The sequence below is a fragment of the Canis lupus genome, chromosome 26, assembly GCF_003254725.2.
Source record: "Canis lupus dingo isolate Sandy chromosome 26, ASM325472v2, whole genome shotgun sequence".
Classification (NCBI taxonomy): domain Eukaryota; kingdom Metazoa; phylum Chordata; class Mammalia; order Carnivora; family Canidae; genus Canis; species Canis lupus.
The window spans coordinates 33,590,312-33,609,589 of NC_064268.1; the positions used below are offsets into that span (position 1 = coordinate 33,590,312).

At 36.4% G+C, this 19,278-nt stretch overlaps 1 protein-coding gene and 1 long non-coding RNA gene across 3 annotated transcripts in view; one reads left to right on the forward strand and one right to left on the reverse strand.

Annotated features, from left to right (window-relative positions):
* The window catches only part of PCDH15 (protocadherin related 15), a 906,505-nt gene that overhangs the window by 673,495 nt on the left and 213,732 nt on the right, over window positions 1–19,278 (forward strand).
* Window positions 4,708–15,120, reverse strand: LOC125753732 (uncharacterized). 2 transcript variants are annotated; one of them, XR_007406190.1, is made up of 3 exons: window positions 14,973–15,120; window positions 11,254–11,388; window positions 4,708–4,868 (listed from the first exon to the last, which is right to left on the reverse strand). It is a non-coding gene; the product is annotated as an uncharacterized LOC125753732 (long non-coding RNA). The 2 variants fall into 2 exon arrangements; XR_007406189.1 differs by having other exon boundaries at window positions 11,168–11,388.

The window sequence follows — 19,278 nt, forward strand, 5'->3', positions numbered from 1 at the left end:
TCTAACAGGGCAAAATCTTTACTACATGGAGACAGGGAAACAGTAGGTCTAAGAAGATCATGCGCAGGAACCCTGTGACAGATACGCTACCAGCCTGTTCGGTCACATGCTTGGAGCTGTATTTTCCACCCACCCCTTTACAATATATACTCTATTTAAATTATTTAATATTTGTCTAAGAAGAAATATGGACTATTTGTGCCTCACAAACCCTCATTCCATTCATCTGGCTGCGCCTTTTAATGCTACATTGCTTATTTATGAGATCCAACTTAATACAAATTGCACTTCTGTTTTATAGACTGATGAAAATTCATGGCCTATTCAGTCTAGTTGGATTCAGTTATCCTTCTCTACAAACGTTATAGCTCACTACAATTACTTACACCGACTTTACTGCCTAACTCAGGAGGAAGCTCGGCAAATCAACTTTTGGTTTTACAGGGAGGATTCCAACTATTTCTGAAGCTTTTTATTAATACCAAATCTTGTGCTTTAAACTTTAAGAATCATGTGTAATAGCTAGAAAGTGATCAAAACATATATGCACAATGTTTTTATAAAGTAAAGATGTGCAAGTGCAGCCAGGGCATATGACCATGACCAAGAGAGCCCCATGTGTGCTCCCTCCCAGTGATACTCTCCTCCACCTTCGGTTAACTGTGGGGGTTAGTTCCTTGGTTTCTCTTGTAGATTAACCAACTCCATAAATACCCATTAAACAACACAGCTGAGTTATGTCTTTTTTTGATTGCCTATAAATAGAATTATAGAGTATGTATGCTTTAGTATCTGCCCTCTTTTATTCCCCTTTATCTTTTTAGAGCCAACTTTCGGCCTATTTATTCATGTATTTGATTGACAGTATGTGGCTGTGCTACACCTCATTTTCACATTCTTACTATTGATGAGGATTGGAGTGGCTTCCAGGTCGAGGCTGCTGTTATCAATGCTGCTGTGAATAGTTTTGTATAATGTTTCTCGGTGCACATGTGCCTGAATTTCTCTGTTATGAATATGAGTATACTTCACTCTACTGAAAAGCCCAAATTGTTTTCCGTATGAATGTGATGATTCTCTGAGTTACTGATTATTCCTGTCTGCAGTTTTGCTGTGTCAATCTTTCTAATTTGAGCCAGTCTGAGGTGTGGTTTCAGTGGTGCCACATTATAATCTTAATCAGCATTTTCCTAATGAGATTGAATATCTTTTCATCTGTTTACTTGCCATTTTCCATTTTTTTTTCCCCAAGTACCTTTTTGAATCCCATATCCAATGATCTTTTGGGTTACTATTGATTTTCTTCTTGCCTGTTCTTTCTCATCTGTAGGACTCTTTATATGTTCCATCTATGACTCACTCCTTGTTACATGTATTTCACACATCTTCTCAAACTATGGAGCTTGTATTTCACTCTCTGAACAGAGTCTTTTGATACAAAGAGTTTTATTTGTTTGTTTGTTTGTTTGTTTGTTTGACAGAGAGATTGTGCGTGACCAGGGTGTGGAAGGGCAGAGGGAGAAGGACAGAGAGAGAGAGAGAGTCTCAAGCAGGCTCTATGCTCAGTGTCTGCCTAATGTGGAGCTCAATCTTACAACCCTGAGATCATGACTTGAACTTAAATCAAGACTTAGACACTTCACCAACTGAGCCACCCTAGCCATTATTTTTAATTGTGACTTGCTATCCTTAGATCTTTAAGGCATTCTTCTATATTGTGAAAAACTTTATTTTGTTATTTGTATTCGGTCTGTCATCTGAAGTTGATCTTTGCATGTGATGTCACAGACAAATCCACTTTCATTTCTTCTTCTACATAAATATCATTTATTTAGTAGGCAATTATTTTCCTTATATTTTCTTATAGATGCATTAACAGTTTCAGCTTTTATAAGTCTTTACATCATTTTGAGTTGATCTTTGTATATGGTGTAATATAGGGTTCTATTTCATTATTTTGCATGTGGATATCCAAATTTCCCTACACCATTTGTTGAGGACACTAGCCTTTCTCCATTGCCTTTTCATTCTTTTTGAAGATCAGGTAACTGTATAAGCAGGGATTTTTTTTTTTTTTATGGCCTCTCTACTCTGTAACATTGGTCTATTTGCCTGTTTTTATGCCAGAGCAACTCTGTTTTAGCTTAGTATCTTTGCAATATACCTTGAAAACAGGAATTGTGATAGCTCTGTTTTTGTTGTTTTTTTCCCCAAGACTGCTTTGGCTATTTAGTGTCTTTGTGGTTCCATATAATTTTAGAACTATTTTTCAACTTCTGTAAAAAAAATGCCAATGGGATTTTGGTAGACATTTAATAGAATTTCTAATTGCTTTGGGCAGGATGGACATTTTAACAATATTAACATTTCCAATTCATGAACATGAGATGTCATTCCATTTACTTATGTCTTCTTTATTTTCTTTTTCATTAATGTTCATCTGTTTCATCAATGTTTGTCTTTTTCATCAATGTTTCATCTATCATGAGAGACAAAAGCAGTCATTATAGAATGATAAAATGTTCAACTCATTAGAATAATATAATGATTATAAATATAAATTCATACAGAGCAGAGCATCCAAATATATAGGCAAATGGTGAAAATTAGACAGTGAGGTAAGAGTAGGAGACTTGAAAGACCACTGCCAATTCTAGATAGAACATCTACAGAAAAATCAACAAGGAAACAGCAGAGTTGAGCAACACTGCAGACCAACTGGCCTGATAGATACAGACAGAATAATCTACCCAAAAGGAACAGAATACACCTACCTCCTGAATGAGACATGGTACATTCTCCAGGAGAGATCACATATTAGGTCACAAAATAAGCCTTAACAAATTCAAGAAGATTGAAATTATGCCAAGTACTTTTTCAACAAGAGTGGAATAAAATTAGAAATCGATAATAGGAAAAAAAAATCTGGAAAATTCACACATATCTGGAAATCACACAGTACATTCTGAGCAACCAATGAATCAAAGAAGAAAGCAAACAATAATGTAGAAAATAGCTCAAGACAAATGCAAAAACACAACATATCCAAACTTAAGGGGTGTAGAAAAAAGCATACTAAGAGGGAAGTTTATGGCAAATGTCTAAATTAAAAAAAGAAAGATCTCAAATATACAACATAACTTTACACTTCAAGGAACTAGAAAAGGGAAGACAAACAAAGCCCTGAGTAAGCACAAGGAAAGAAATAAAAATTAGAGTAAAAATAAATCAAGCAGAGAACATAATAACTATAGAAAAAAAAATCAATGAAACTAGAAGTTACTTCTTTTTAATATTTTCAGACATGAAGTATCTTTATTTTTTTTGAGGTTTCTTTTTTTTATTTTTTATTTTTATTTTTTTATTTTTTTTATAAATTTATTTTTTATTGGTGTTCAATTTGCCAACATACAGAATAACACCCAGTGCTCATCCCGTCAAGTGCCCCCTCAGTGCCTGTCACCCATTCATCCCCACCCCCACCCTCCTCCCCTTCCACCACCCCTAGTTCGTTTCCCAGAGTTAGGAGTCTTCATGTTCTGTCTCCTTTTCTGATATTTCCTACCCACTTCTTCTCCCTTCCCCTCTATTCCCTTTCACTATTATTTATATTCCTCAAATGAATGAGACCATATAATGTTTGTCCTTCTCCGATTGACTCATTTCACTCAGCATAATACCCTCCAGTTCCATCCACGTTGAAGCAAACGGTGGGTATTTGTCATTTCTAATGGCTGAGGAATATTCCATTGTATACATAGACCACATCTTCTTTATCCATTCAGCTTTTGATGGACATCGAGGCTCCTTCCACAGTTTGGCTACTGGGGACATTGCTGCTAAAAACACCGGGGTGCAGATGTCCCGGATTTTCACTGCATCTGTATCTTTGGGGTAAATCTCCAGCAGTGCAATTGCTGGATCATAGGGCAGATCTGTTTTTAACTCTTTGAGGAACCTCCACACAGTTTTCCAGAGTGGCTGCCCCAGTTTCCACTCCCACTAACAGTGCAGGAGGGTTCCCCTTTCTCCACATCCTCTCCAACATTTGTGGTTTCCTGCCTTGTTAATTTTCCCCATTCTCACTGGTGTGAGTGGTATCTCATTGTGGTTTCTATTTGTACTTTCCCTGATGGCTAGTGATGCGGAGCATTTCCTCATGTGCATGTTGGCCATGTCTATGTCTTCCTCTGTGAGATTTCTGTTCCTGTCTTTTGCCCATTTCATGATTGGATTGTTTCTTTGCTGTTGAGTTTAATAAGTTCTTTATAGATCTTGGAAACTAGCCCTTTATCTGATACGTCATTTGCAAATATCTTCTCCCATTCTGTAGGTTGTCTTTTAGTTTTGTGGACTGTATCCTTTGCTGTGCAAAAGCTTCTTATCTTGATGAAGTCCCAATAGTTCATTTTTGCTTTTGTTTCTTTTGCCTTCCTGGATGTATCTTGCAAGAAGTTACTGTGGCCCTTTATGAATTCGGCTACAGTAACTTCTTGCAAGATACATCCTAGAAGTTACTTTGTTGAAAAGATAAATATTGACAAACTTTTAGCTAAGAAAAAAAGAAAAGTCAAAATCAGAGATAAGAAGAAACATTGCAACTGATGCCACAAAAATACAAAAAGTCATGAGACTATGAAAAATCATAAGCCAACAATTTGTTTTTGTTTTTTTTTTAATTTTTTATTTATTTATGATAGTCACACAGAGAGAGAGAGAGAAGCAGAGACACAGGCAGAGGGAGAAGCAGGCTCCATGCACTGGGAGCCCAATGTGGGATTCGATTCCGGGTCTCCAGGATCGTGCCCCGGGCCAAAGGCAGGCACCAAACCGCTGCGCCACCCAGGGATCCCAACAATTTGGATAACCTAGAAGAGATGGATAAATTCCAAGACTCATAAAGAAAAATAAAACCTGAATGATCTAATAATTAATAAAGAGTAATCAGCAACAAAAAAACTCCTGTCAAATGTAAATCCAAGATCAAGTGGCTTCATTGGCAAATTCCACCAAACATTTACAGGAGTAGTTAATACCATTCCTTCTTAAACTCTTCCCAAAATGTTGGAGAATAGAGAAAATGTCAAAACTCATTTTATTATGCCAGGATTGTCCTTATACCAAAGCCAGTCAAAAACATGACAAGAAAGAAAACTATAGGCCAATATCTCTAATGAATATAGATGCAAAAATCCCCAACAACATATCAGCATACCAAAATTCATTACCACATTAGTAGGATCATAAACCATGATACCTTGACTGAGCCCCTGGAATTCAACGTACACACACATAACGTGATCCACGACATAAACAGATGAATAATTAAAGTTACATAATCATCTCAATACATACAGAAAAATAATTGGATAAAATTCAAAATCTTTTTATGATAAAAACAAACCAGGTCCAGAAAGAATGGGCCTCCATTTAATTAAGGCCATAAATAAAAAGCTCATAGCTAACATCATACTCAAGAGAAAAAAGCAGAAATCTTAGCTCTAAAAAGGTCAGGAACAAGGCAAGGATACCCACTCTCAGCTCTCCTATTCACCATAGTACTGGTAGTTGTAGCCAGAACAATTAGACCTCAAAAGAAAATAAATTGCATTCAAACAGTAAAAGAAGAAGTAAAATTATCTCTGTTTGCAGATGACATAATCTTATATGTAGAAAATCATAAAGACTCCACAGAAAAGAAATATTAGAATTAACATACAAATTGATCAAAGTTACAATATACAAAAATCAATTACATTTCTGTATGTTAACAATGGACTATCTGAAAAGGCAAAATGAGGAAACAATCTCTTTACAACAGCATCCAAAAGGATAAAATCCTTAGCAATAAGCTTAGCCAAGGAGGTGAAATAATTGTGTCCTGAAAACTACAAAACAATGATGAAAGAAATAAAAGAGGACCCAGATAAAGAAAGGTATCCCATGTTCATGGATTGGAAGAATTAATACCTTTAAAATCCCCATTGTACCCAGTAAGTCTTGATGTGTGGTAGAGCAAGCTCTCTCACATTTTCTTTAAGAGGTTCTTAACTTTCTTTATAACTGTAACAGCTCCCTTCTGTACCTTTTGGTCTACCAGCATAAAGAGCCAAAAACAGGCAGCCTCGATGGCCCAGCAGTTTGGCATCACCTTCAGCCTGGGATATGATCCTGGAGACCCGGGATTGAGTCTCACGTCAGGCTCCCTGCATAGAGCCTGCTTCTCCCTCTGCCTGTGTCTCTGCCTCTCTCTCTCTCTCTCTCTGTCTGTCATGATAAAATAATATCTAAAAAAAAAAAAAAAAAAGAACTAAAAACACTTGGTCAACTGTTAGTGTAGGTTTAATGGAAACCTTAGTCTGTCTCTTTAGTGGAAGCATGACTCCTGTCCCTAAAAAAAAAAAAATTAGGACCTCTGAGCCTCAATTTGCAAGGACAGGAATCATATATTCCCCAAGTAGTTCACTCAAGATGATGGTGATAGAGGCCACTCATATCTCAAACCCTGACTCTCATTCTCACCTGGTCTTTTTTTTTTTTTTTTTTCACCTGTTTCCCTATCAAGAAAAGTGCTGTATGATGGCCATCACTGCCTTAGCCCTATGGAAACTCATCCCCAAATCTGCCCTTAGCTTTTTCTTTAAGAAGTTATTCCAATACTACCAGGCCAGCCTTGTTGGATGGTACAGTACATTATGGCCAACTAGGACCCTATAGTTATATGCACATAACTGTACCTCTTTTGCCATAAAATGAGCCCCTTGGCCTGAAATGATGGCCGTGTGGAATCTCATGGACAATAAATCAGGTGTTTAATACCCTTTAATTTAATTAGTTATTTAACACCACATTTAGAATATGCATTAATCACTGTGAAGATAGATCATAGTAAATAAGAGTCTTTGAGTTCACCTACTTTTGGCAGTTTTTTTTTATAAAGATTTTATTTACTTATTCATGAGAGACACACAGAGAGAGAGATTGAGAGATGCAGAGACACAGGCAGAGGGAGAAGCAGGCTCCATGCAGGGAGCCTGATGTGGGGACTCAGTTCCGGGACCCTGGGATCATGACCCCAGCCGAAGGCAGATGCTCAACCACTGAGCCACCCAGGCATCCCAGCAGTTTTTGATTCTATAAATCAAGCACTACCCTTGTTGGCTGCCCTACTATCTTGCCTTAGAAGCACCACGATTCCTATGCTTCATAGCAGTTCAGCTGCCATTCGAGCCTTGCTAATTGTTATGAAACACTTCCTCCATCTGCCTCTGACATTTGAGTACTGCCACCTGGATTCAGAACCCATATTCTAGAATTCTGCTGTTCACACTGACACTAAGAAATGCAGTTCCATAGCAGCAAGATACGTACTCCCTCCTTGGCCTACAGAGGAAAGCCACCCGTGAATACCCTGGTAATGCCATTGCACCTCAAGGTGTGCCATTCTTCATTGCTTCAAGGAAGGGATGTTACGGAGGCCTTCCTGGGGAGCAAAGTTAAGTGGTGTCTTCTCTCACCCCACATTAACAACTTATACTAAAATGCTCATAGCCTTGAGTCTCTGACCACTTCTTCAAATCTCTGACAGTTCTAGAATTTATACCTTGTTCATTGTAAGCCATTGTTTTTTTCTGGAGCATCAGGGAATAACCTGCTAGTGAGTTAAGATCAGCTCCAGATGTCCTTACCACAGTTTTAAGCACCTTATATATCAAGAAACTCTCTTGTCATTCAGAGCTGTAATTTGCTCCCTTTACCCCAGCACAAGGAAGATTGATTCTCAGGTATATTCCCCTAGATGCCACCAGTAGTTGTTAACCATATCCTGCTGTCCTTTTTGGTAGATAATCTTATTCTTCCCATAGCAGGGACAATTAGCTCTGCTGCACCTTGACCTTGGTTATTGTTACAAAAGCAGTGAAAGTGGATAGTGATAGATCTTGAGGAGGGTGTTCATTATCTCGTGAGACACCTACTTTACATGGGGTCATTTTATAATCTCCTGGGAAGGGCAGACTGCTACCTTATAGCAATAAAAAGATGATAAATGTCTCATTCAGAAGTCCCAGAAAATTAAGATGTTTAAGGTTTTGAAGTGCTTCCAAGTACTTTGAGTTGGAGTGGAAGATGTGTCAGGGCTGTGGATGCATCTTTCTTTATTATTACATCTTAAGCGTTATTTTGAGTACATTCCATCCTCAACTACAGGTAAAAGGCTCCTTTTAATGATCCAGTAGAAGTATGTGGCTTTTACCTCATGCTCTGAGTTGATACTGGGTGGTCCTAAGCTTAATTTTCCTTTTTAATGCTTCTATTTCACTTAACAATCACCATTTTTTTGGTAAATAACTATAGACTGATAAACCTCAAACTACACGGACATGGCATTAATCCATAAATGGACTCTCCACTTGTACCTCTGCCTAGACCACTCCGACTCTCCATATGATTCATGTACTCATAAAGGTTTCAGAGATCCTCACTGAAGAATTTATCAACTTTTTAAGTTCCTGATTACATATTGGACTACCTACATTGTGTGTCTGAAGGAAGACATATTTTTTTTTCTTTTGCTTCTTTCCTTCTTTTTCTTTTCCTTTCTTTTCTACTACTAAATATTTATTCTCTACATTAAAAAGACACATGGTTCATCGAGTTCTTGCTTAGTGAATTTCTGATTCACTCTATGTCAATCTATCTTTTTCAAAAAAACTACACTGCTTTTAGCAAATCTTGGCTTGCTTTGAGAAAAGATAATGCAAGTTTGTGTTTCCATCTTTTATTGACTTCATACTTTCCACAGAAGAGCATTATCATTTAGGACTGTTTCTATAACAAATAGATCTCAGATAGACTTCAAAGATACACCAAATAATAGAATTTTTTTTAACATAAATGACCTATTTTTCTACAGATAACATGTATATATAAATATATTTTTCATTTGTCATTTGGAGTCCCTAGCCCTCTTGATATATACATCAGATTGAATGGAACCTAAGATTTCTGGTTGGGGTTGGCCAATTGGAGGAAGTTATATCCTTACAAGACCATTCTATCTCTGAGTTCCTACTTCAGTGAATGCTCTCTGTTTTATACCTTGAACCTGTATATGTAAAATTTAACCCTTGCAGCAGTCATCAATGCTGCAGTGATGCTATGTAACAAGTAATATCATCTCTTCATGACACACAATGTGAATAGTCACTTCTCTCACTCTTGGGCCTCAGGTTGGTAGGGATTAGTAGGAGTTGGTAGTGACTGGTAAGGGTTGTGGGGTTGGTAGGGAATAGATGGCAAAGGTTGGTAAGGGTTGGTAGGGGAAGGTCAGCTTGGGTTGACTGATCTTAGCAGGCCCCCAACAGGTGTGGGTCCAGCTCAGGTTGAAACATGCTTCACAAATGTCTTACTCAGCACCAGCACCTACTTTGGACATGTTTCCTTATGAAGGTCAAGAATACAAGAGGCCACACCTAATTACACACATAACCACACATGTGCATATAACATACATCTTCTTGAATGGGAGCTCCTGCAGTGTCACTTGGTGAAGGGAATGGGGAGAAATAGTCAATAACAGGGAGAAAGTAGAAAATCAGAACAATAATTCAGTTTATGATAATCCATTTTAATTTACACTAAAATCTGCTTATACAGACTTTCCATCAGAGATTCTATTTGACCAGGCTAGTTAGAGGAGGTGGGAGCATTTAGGAAATACAAATAGTTTCTTTTATTGTTCAAAAATGTTCTGGGATCCCTGGGTGGCACAGCGGTTTATCACCTGCCTTTGGCCCAGGGCGCGATCCTGGAGACCTGGGATCGAATCCCACATCGGGCTCCCGGTGCATGGAGCCTGCTTCTCCCTCTGCCTGTGTCTGTGCCTCTCTCTCTCTCTCTCTCTCTCTCTGTGTGACTATCATAAATAAATAAAAGTTTAAAAAAAATGTTCTTCAGGGGCACCTGGGTGGCTTACTTGGTTAAGCATCTGCCTTTGGCTCAGGTTATGACCCCAGGGTCTGGGGATCAAGTCCTTCATCAGTCTCACTGCTCAGTAGAGAGCCAGCTTCTCCCTCTTTCTTTGCTGCTCCCCCTACTTGCTCTCTCACTCTCTCTCTCTTTTTCAAATAAATAAATAAATAAAATATTTTTTTTGATCTTAAAAAAAACCCAAAGACACATTGTTCTTCAAATTCTGTTGAATGTCTGAGCACAGGTAGTCTTCCATTCTTCTCTCCACCCACACCACACAGAGCCCTCCCAAAGCCTATCTTTCTGGCTTTTCTCCATATCTTCTCTTCTTCTTCAAAGAAAAGAAAGGAATAGCTTTTCTTTTAGTTACACAACTGTTTGATAATTATCTTTTGACTAGACTCTTGCAACCATCATTTTTTAACCTAAACAATAGCAAATCAGTATATTTTCCTCTGAGGGGAAAGTGTATTTCCTTCTTGAGAGTCATGGTTGTAGAAAGTATTAGAGATGATTTTATACAATTGTCCATATACTACTTTTGAATTGTTGAATGTAATTTGAAACCCCTACTATAATTATGCAAGAGAGGAAAATTTACATATTTTAAAGTATATTGCTGCAAAATATTCACCAAAATGCTGATACTTTAAATTGTCTTGTTATTTTTACTACCCTCACCATCTATTTGCATTGTGAACCACAATTGAAAAAAATGCAAAATATGAATGTGGATGAATAAATGAATATTAATTAGTAACTTTTTTCTTATAATACAGCAGGGGAAATTATACCAAAATATTAGCTAACTTTAAAAAAATATATTAGCTAACTTTATAGATAAGGTAACAGGGGGTTAGAAGTTTTATGGCTTGACCATTTTCACACATCTATTTATTGATTCAAATACCACTTGAACTTGGATGTTCCTGCTACTAAAGCCAATTATATTTTTCTGCCACACTGCACTGCCTTTGTTGAAAACCTTCACATCTCATCCTATCCACTTCCAAAGCAAAGAAAAAAATTTTATGAGAAAGGAGGTGAAAAAATTCTTTAAAAATAAAAATCTGATCTTAAGCCAAATAAATATGTAAAAGGTTGCATTAAATGTATTTTTATACTTATTTTCAATTGCACATATATATTCATCATGTTTCAATCTGATCTTTTCAGAGAAGAAAGCCCCGCTTACTTTTATGATGTTTCCTAGCAGCTAAAGAGGGAAGAAAAGTCTATTCATAGGGGCACCTGGGTGGCTCAGTCAGTTTAGCATCTTACTCTGGTTTTCCAGTCAGGTCATGATCCCAGGGTCCTGAGATTGAGCCCTGCATTCAGCTCCATCTTTAGCATACAGTGTGCTTGAGATTCTTTCTCTCCCTCTTCCCCTCCTGCTTGCGCGCATGCTCTCTCTCTCTGAAATTAATACATCCATTAATTAAAAAGTCCATTTTTAAAAGCATAGTTTACCTAAATGAACTTATGCATTTATATGTATTGGTCATATTTTTCATAAACTGTTGCTTGTGCAGTAGAAACCAATATCTCTCATTTTTATCTATTCAAAGTTGCAGTGGTTCCTTGAACAAATCTTCTATCAGTTATATCATCATGAGCTTGGCATAATATAAGTATAGCAACTAAAATAAATTATAAAAGCATAAAATCTTAAAGGTGGAAAGCACCATTCAAATAACTATTCTAAAAAAAAACAAATAACTATTCTAGAACAACCTTTTAATTTTAAGAATTAAGAGAAGGAGAATAAAGACAATATAGTTAGCATGTTAGAAGGAGGGCTCAAACCAAGATCTTTCATTTCTAAGTTCAGTATACTTTTGACTACAATAACAAAGAAGGACCCTACCCACATTCTAGTGCCCAGTAAAAATCTTCTCATACATCTTAATAGTATACTGTGTGTTTGATATCTAAATTATATCTGATTCTGTTAACCCAGTTATATAATCTTGCATTGTGGTGGTTATATTTATTTTTTATGCTTGAGCCATAGTATGTGATTGTAATGATGAAATTAATTTATATACAAAGGAATGTATGATTTTGCTTGTATGTTTTATTTCTACCGATATCCACTAATTTAATTTTTTAAAGAAAATTTTTATTGATTGATTGATTGATTGATTGCAGGAGCTCTCTAACCTGACATTGGCATCATGGGTAATACAAAGAATTTTTACAAAAAAAAAAAAAAATTCAAAATTTAAATTACCATAAAATACCTAAGAGAGTTTCTAAAACCCAGAAGTTATGTACAAAGAGCAAATCTTGACCAAACCATTGAAAAGGTAATAGTTTAAATGTTTGTACTATCACGTAGCTGAAGGGTTCTGTAGGACACATTTTTTTCACCTTTATTGAGGTGTTAGTCACAAAATTGTATGATATTTGAAGTATACAACATGACCACTTAATATATGTATACATTTTGAAAGGATTCCCCCAAATAATGTATAACTCACTTTTGATATTTAGTAAAGATGCATGAAGGGAGAAATCTTTTTGTTTATTACTCATAAAATAAATACTTTAAAACGGCATGTGATGTCAATGCTATTGAGCTCATTAGGTTCATTACACAATGATTTAAATTTTATAGGAAATTCAAAGTAGCCTCTAGTCAGCTCCAGCACATTAAGGACAAGATGCCATACCATGTAGCCCAACAAGCTTCAAATGCATGTCCCTTCAGAGCACAATTTACTGTTTTTCTTTGGAAGCTGGGAATTGGCTGTGATGTTTACCACCTGGCCATTATTTTTATAGCTAAAACTATGCATTAGGGGATCATCCATTTCTCTTTCTTTGACTTCCTTTATTATTTAGTTATACAGTCAAGAGTCCATGGGACATAAAAGCAACATAATATACAGGAAAAATAATATAGTTAAGGGATACTGGCAGAATGATGAGATTACTAAAAGCACATTTGGAGAAATTTATCAACACCAGATTCTTCTCGCCATTTCATTGCAGATAAAAATTAACCATAAGACAGTGAAATTAAATTACCCCAAATTGGTTACTTATGAATGGCTTCATCACTTTTCATTTAATTGAGTTTTTTATCAAATGGAACTAAACAAGTTCTGCTTTGCAGGACATTTCTTTTGAATAGTGGTTAATGTTGGTAGGAGGAAAGGAGGAGGCATGGGCTGAAGAATTGGCAGCATAGTGGTAGAGAGAGGAAATTAAAATAGAAAGCGGGGGTGCCTGGGTGGCTCAATTCGTTAAGTCTGGGACTCTTGACTTTGGCTCAAGTCATGATCTCAGGGTCATGAGATGGAGCCCTACATCAGGCTCCCTGCTCCACAGGTAGTCTACTGGAGATTCTCTCTCTCTCACCCTCTGACCGTGCCCCCACCTGCCTTTCCTCTCTCTCTCTCTCTCCCTCCCTCTCCCTCTCTCTCATAAGTAAATAAATATTAAAAAAAGAAAAGAAATGAAACCAGCATCTTGACAAGATATCTGCACTGCCATGTTCACTGCAGCATTATTCACAATAGCCAAGATATAAAAACAATCTGAGTGTTCATGGACCAATGAATGTATAAAGAAAGGGTGGTATATATGTACAGTGGTATATTATTCAGCCTTTAAAAACGACAAAATCCTTACATTTTTGACAATGGGGGTGAATTTGGAGGGCATTATGCTGCATGAAATAAGCCACACACAGAAAGACAAATATTGTATGATCTCACACATAACTAGAATCTAAAGAAATCAACTCATGAAAGTAGAGAGTAGAATGGTGTTTTCCAGGGGCTAGAGGGTGGGGAAATGGGGAAATGTTGGCCAAAGGGTGAAAACTTTTAGTTAGAAGAGGAGTTAGTTCCATAGATCTTATGTACAACTGATGTATAACTATAGTTAGTAATAATGTAGTAGATTACTTGAAAAGAACACAAATGATAGAAATGTAATAATATCACAATGAGCAGGTTCTTCTTTGTCCTTTTAAACAAGAAATTGTTTTTAAAAAAATTCCAAAAAAGATAAGAATATCTACCTTCCCCTAGGAAATCTTGAATTTATTTGACCCTACTGTCCTCTACGTAACGGGACATATATTTCAGGTGGCACTGTGCATACCTAGACAACATGACATCCTATTTTTGATCTCACTAAAAATGGCGGGTAGTCTTGGTCCTAAAGAGGCTGAAAAAACAGTGTTAAGGCATTGAAATGACATCATTCACAAGAAGAAATTAATGAATTAACACAGTTCAACAAAGTAGCACTGGTTACATAAATTTAGTTGACTTTTCTAAGCAAGTTTGTTTTTCTGATTTTTCTCTTTGATTGTCACTCAGTTGGAAATTGCAAATCCCATGAGCTCAGGGATAATTCACAAGTACGTAAAACCTTCCACAGATTTAATGTGGACACTTGGTACTTTCAATCTTTATTTTTCTTTAAATGTTGTAGATAAAAATATTCAGGGAAAATATCCTAGGAGCACCTGGGTGACTCAGTCAGTGAAGAGTCTACCTTCAACTAAGGTCATGAACTAAGTTCAGGGTCCTGGGATTGAGCCCCTTGTCAGACTCCCTGCTCAGGGGGGAATCTGCTTCTCCTTCTCCTTCTGTCTCTCTCCTTGCTCATGTTTTCTCTCTGTCGCTAATAAATACATTTTTAAAAAGGAAAAAAAAAGTAGCTATTCTAGAACAATAGCATCATATTTTCCACAATTTTATTTTTTCCTGTATTTGGCTGACTGTCAGCTTTTGAAATGAGAAATGAAAAGAATATCTGGGACCTTGTTAGGATTTCTTGAGAATAAGCAAGCGACAATACGTAAGTGCTAAATGGATTTTTGAGAAATTGTCTGGATTCCACAGACATCTGTGGACATTCAGCTACATTCATTATATAACATTGATTGCAAACATTTTAAAAATAATACTACCATTATTAACATGTACTTATTGCAACATACCAAGTGCTTCTAGTGGATGAGCTTAGTCAACACTCACAAAATCTGGTGCAGTAGGTACTAACAATATTATCAGTTGACCTGCAGACTCCAAGAAGTGAAACATTCACCACAACCATGTAACTGGCAAGTAGCAGGATCAGTTGCATCAAGGTGTGAGCTACCTAAAGAGCCTGTACTTATCTTAATTGGAGGCAGCCTAAAATTCTGAATAAGAGCACTGAGCAGTGTCATTAGACAGTCTGAGGTTCAAATTCTATCAGTATCACTTAACAACTCTAGGACTTGGGACAAATTATCTAATCTACCTGAAACTCATGTTTCCTCATCTACAAAAGGGAGAGAGTTGGTCCAGTTATAGAGTCCTCTAAGGCTTAAAGGAGAGAACCTATAATCCCCCAACTGTAATAACTCTGCGAGGTAGTGTGATTGTAGTAGTAGCAGTGGCAGCAGTATATCTTCCACATTTGATTTTCAGACCTATATTGAGATTTATCTCAGTCTTGATTCAGCCATCTTATGGCTTGAACCATTTTGCTGGGCTTCATATCATCCATACATTTCAAAAGCATGTCCTTTATGCCTTTGTAAAAGTGGCTGGCAACGTTGCAGAAGTCTCTAATGACCTACAAAGCTTGTTGCTTACCATCAGAGTCTTGTCTGGTTTGATGTTCAACGTGAGGATGAGTCATCCATCATCAGCTCCAAATCTAAATCACCATTCCTTCATCTAGGAAACATACTTTTTCTGTCTTAACTACCAAGACACTGTCCAGCACAAATGCGACGATAAATATGTAGGATAAATGAATGAATGAAAGCATGTGTGATGGAGTCAAATTAAATCTACCCAAAATTATTTTGTATTTTTAATGCATTGATATATTCTTTCTGATATAGGAATGAGGAAATGTAACATTATTTAAAATAGCTTAAATTAATATATCCGGGGTGGAAACTCAGTTGTAGGCTACAGCATAGCTGTGAACAAAGTGTATTCTCCACTCTTTCAGAATTTATTTTAGATACAGAGGTACAAATGCAAATAATTATATACAACCCCCAGTGAAAAGTGCAGAGACCAGTGTGTATGAAGTGCTATGGGGGTCACAGAAAATGGAAACTAATTTAATTCAACTCTCAGCATTTAAATGCTTATGTAAATATACGTTTAATTTTTTTCATTTAGTTTTGTTTGATAAAAGTAACATTAAAATAACAATATGTTAAAAATAACATTATTTTGCTCTGTATCTGCACAAAAACGTATTTTAGGAAAGTGCTCCACTGAGAAAACATCCGTTGTTTATACTGTGCTTTCTTGCAAGGCAAAAAGGGTTTTCTGTGTCTCCATCTCCTCGGTGTTTATTCTTCCTTTCCATATACTCCAGCAAAGACTTTCTATTTTCAAACAATGTTTAGTATAAAGTGCATACTTCTACCTCAAGGCCTCTTCCCATGGATTTCTTGCCTGCTTCGATTTCTATGAAATCCCAAAAGGTCTGGTTAAAAAGAGATCTGCAACAACAGAATATTGCTTAAGTTTTAGAGCAAATAATTGCATCCAAATCTTCATATACTGACACACTCAGCTTTTATGAAAACTGCCATTGTACGTGGGTAGACATATAAGCTGTATGTGGATCACTGACAATTTTATGTAGAACTCAAAATCCAGGTTTGAAATGTGACTGTTAGTCTGAAGGTCATGTTTTTCCATTATCTTTCTGAACCTTGTAGTATATCCTGACAGGCCATGCTTTTATCAAGTGTCTATTCAGGTAAAATCAACTCAGACAAGGAAGAGGATTGTCTTGGGTTATTTTAGATGCGATTGTTTTCTTTTTGACACTGATGAAGATTAATTTCACTTTATATCTAAGACTAGTGTTCATTACCTTATTAGTTAAGTAAAGTTTATAATTGTTTTTTTTTTTTCATGCTTCTGTCATTTTCAGTGAAGTTACTTTTAGGTAATCTGAGCAGATTGGCGTGAAGTGTAGGTTGTAGGGCATGTATAATATGGTATCATAACCTCCCTAGTATATTAATTTTTTTGTAGAAATTAGCAGGCTACTATACTGAACAGAGAGAGCAAGAGAGAAAGTGACAGGGAGGAAAATTGATATAGTAAGAAAGGCACAAGTTTTATTTTTTTTTATTTTTTTTTATTTTTATTTTTTTTTTTTTTTTTAGGCACAAGTTTTATAGTGGAAAAGTCTGAGAGGGAGGTTTAGTTCTGCTACTTACTAGCTCTACAAATTGAAAACTTATTTAAATTCTTATAACATCAGTTTTCTGTGACATGAAGGTGATCACAATAATTTTTTATAGTTTTTTGATGTGATGATGAAGAAAGATAATGAACATAAAAGCAACTTTTAAATTAGAAGGCACTAATCAAGTACCTAAATTTCTATGTACATATACAGACATCTACATAATCATGTCAAATGGGCATGTGGCACTTCATTAATATTTGCATTTAACATCCAACTTTATTCACAGAACATATTTAGTAACAATATAGCAAAGATCGGACACACTTTGTATTTTAGTTTTATTTTTAAATAAGTAATTGAGACATCTTTAAGGACAATTAAGTAACTAGTAGTAGGGAACGTATCTTATGCTTCTGTATATTTAGCACAAAGCAAATTACCTGGAAAATACTATATATTTAATACATGTTGGTAAAATCAAAGATCGATTAAGGTAACAGCTCTGATAATAAGAATACAGAGTAATATAACAACTCCAACCCCCATCAGTTGGCTTTAACCCCCATCAGTTGGGTTAAGGGTTACCTTTTCAAAATTTACAGATTAACTGCAAACAGTGATTTGAGGCAGGGAGCATGTATAAAACACTTTAAAACCTGAATTATTTTCCCACTTTACTGTCATGGCATCTCTGACAGAAGTAAGTGGGAGAGAACTGTAAAATAGCTGAAGAGTAGAATAATTGGGAATTTAAAAAGTGGATTTTTCAGGCCAACCGTTTGGCATTCTTTCTAAAGAATTTGGCGTGATGCTAAAATAATAATCCAGGAGGTGCAAGAATGTCATGACCAGAATATTGTTCCTCACCCAACACAAACGCATTTACAAATGTTTCTGATCATAGGTTAATTTATATTTTGCACCGCCTCCTTTTGAAGAGGGAGAGTCTTACATCATAAAGGAGGAAATGGTAGCACGTTGTCAGTATGTTTTTCTGCTTAATATAGACTGCATCAATATATTTTCTAGTTTAGTTGGTGGCTGTGGTCATTTCTAGCTTTCATTTATCTGTTCATTGGTTGAATATGTATGAAGGGTCTATTATGTGTGGAGCATAGTGCAGGGACAAATACAAGGGTGTCTGCTCCCCTGGACCTCTCAGGTCACAGTGTGTCAGACACTACGTACATGAACACACCATTAGCTACAAACATCAACATTCTTCAGAGCACAGTGGGGGAACAGAGAGAGGACTCTGTATGTGTATAATCAGGGCCCTCCTGCATATTGAAGACCCCGTGAGGGGGCGCTGTGTGTGCTCTGAACTGAAGGATCAGTGGATTACTGAGAAGACAGCTCCAAATAGAAGAAAATGCAAACACTAAAAATAAAAATAAAAAATAAAAATAGATAAAAAGAATTTGGCATGACAATAAATAACTCAGTAAATAACTCATGAAGGGATGTGTGAAGTGGTGCAGATACATGATGTATGTTGACCTTCTGATTTCCGCCACAAGTCTGAGATGTGGAGGGATTGCAGCAAGACAAGACATTATAGGAACTGATGATTTTTTTTTATTCTTTATTCCTTTTGTAATGATAAACTCTCCATCGGGTTTGAAGGATGATGTGGATAGATTCAAGAAAGAGGGATGTGGAAGATTCTGGAAAGAGGCACAACATAGTTCTGAGAACATGGCCCCTGAGAATGTCAGAGAGAAGTGCGTGCCCTGATGTCTCAGCAGCAGGAGAATGGAGAAGATGGGGGCAGATTTGGACAAAGCTGTAGATTTATTTTGAAATGATTACTTCTATGTCTAAAAATAATCAATGAAATTTTATAGCACTGGACACACTGCATTCTGTTTGTCCCGGGACTTTATGGTACGGCTTCCATTGACTTTACTAAAGTTTTGTTTTGTTTTTGTTTTTGTTTTTCACTCTAATATCATCTCAGATGAGCTGGCTGCAGGGTAAGGAGGAATGTGAGTTTTTTGCAACCAAGGTTTTATTTCTCTCACTGAATTCATGTAAGTTCTGAGATGCTGTGTAATAATAATTTCCAAGGGGAGGATTTCCATGATATGGCTCTTAATTTTAAAAATTAAAATCAGTAAAGTA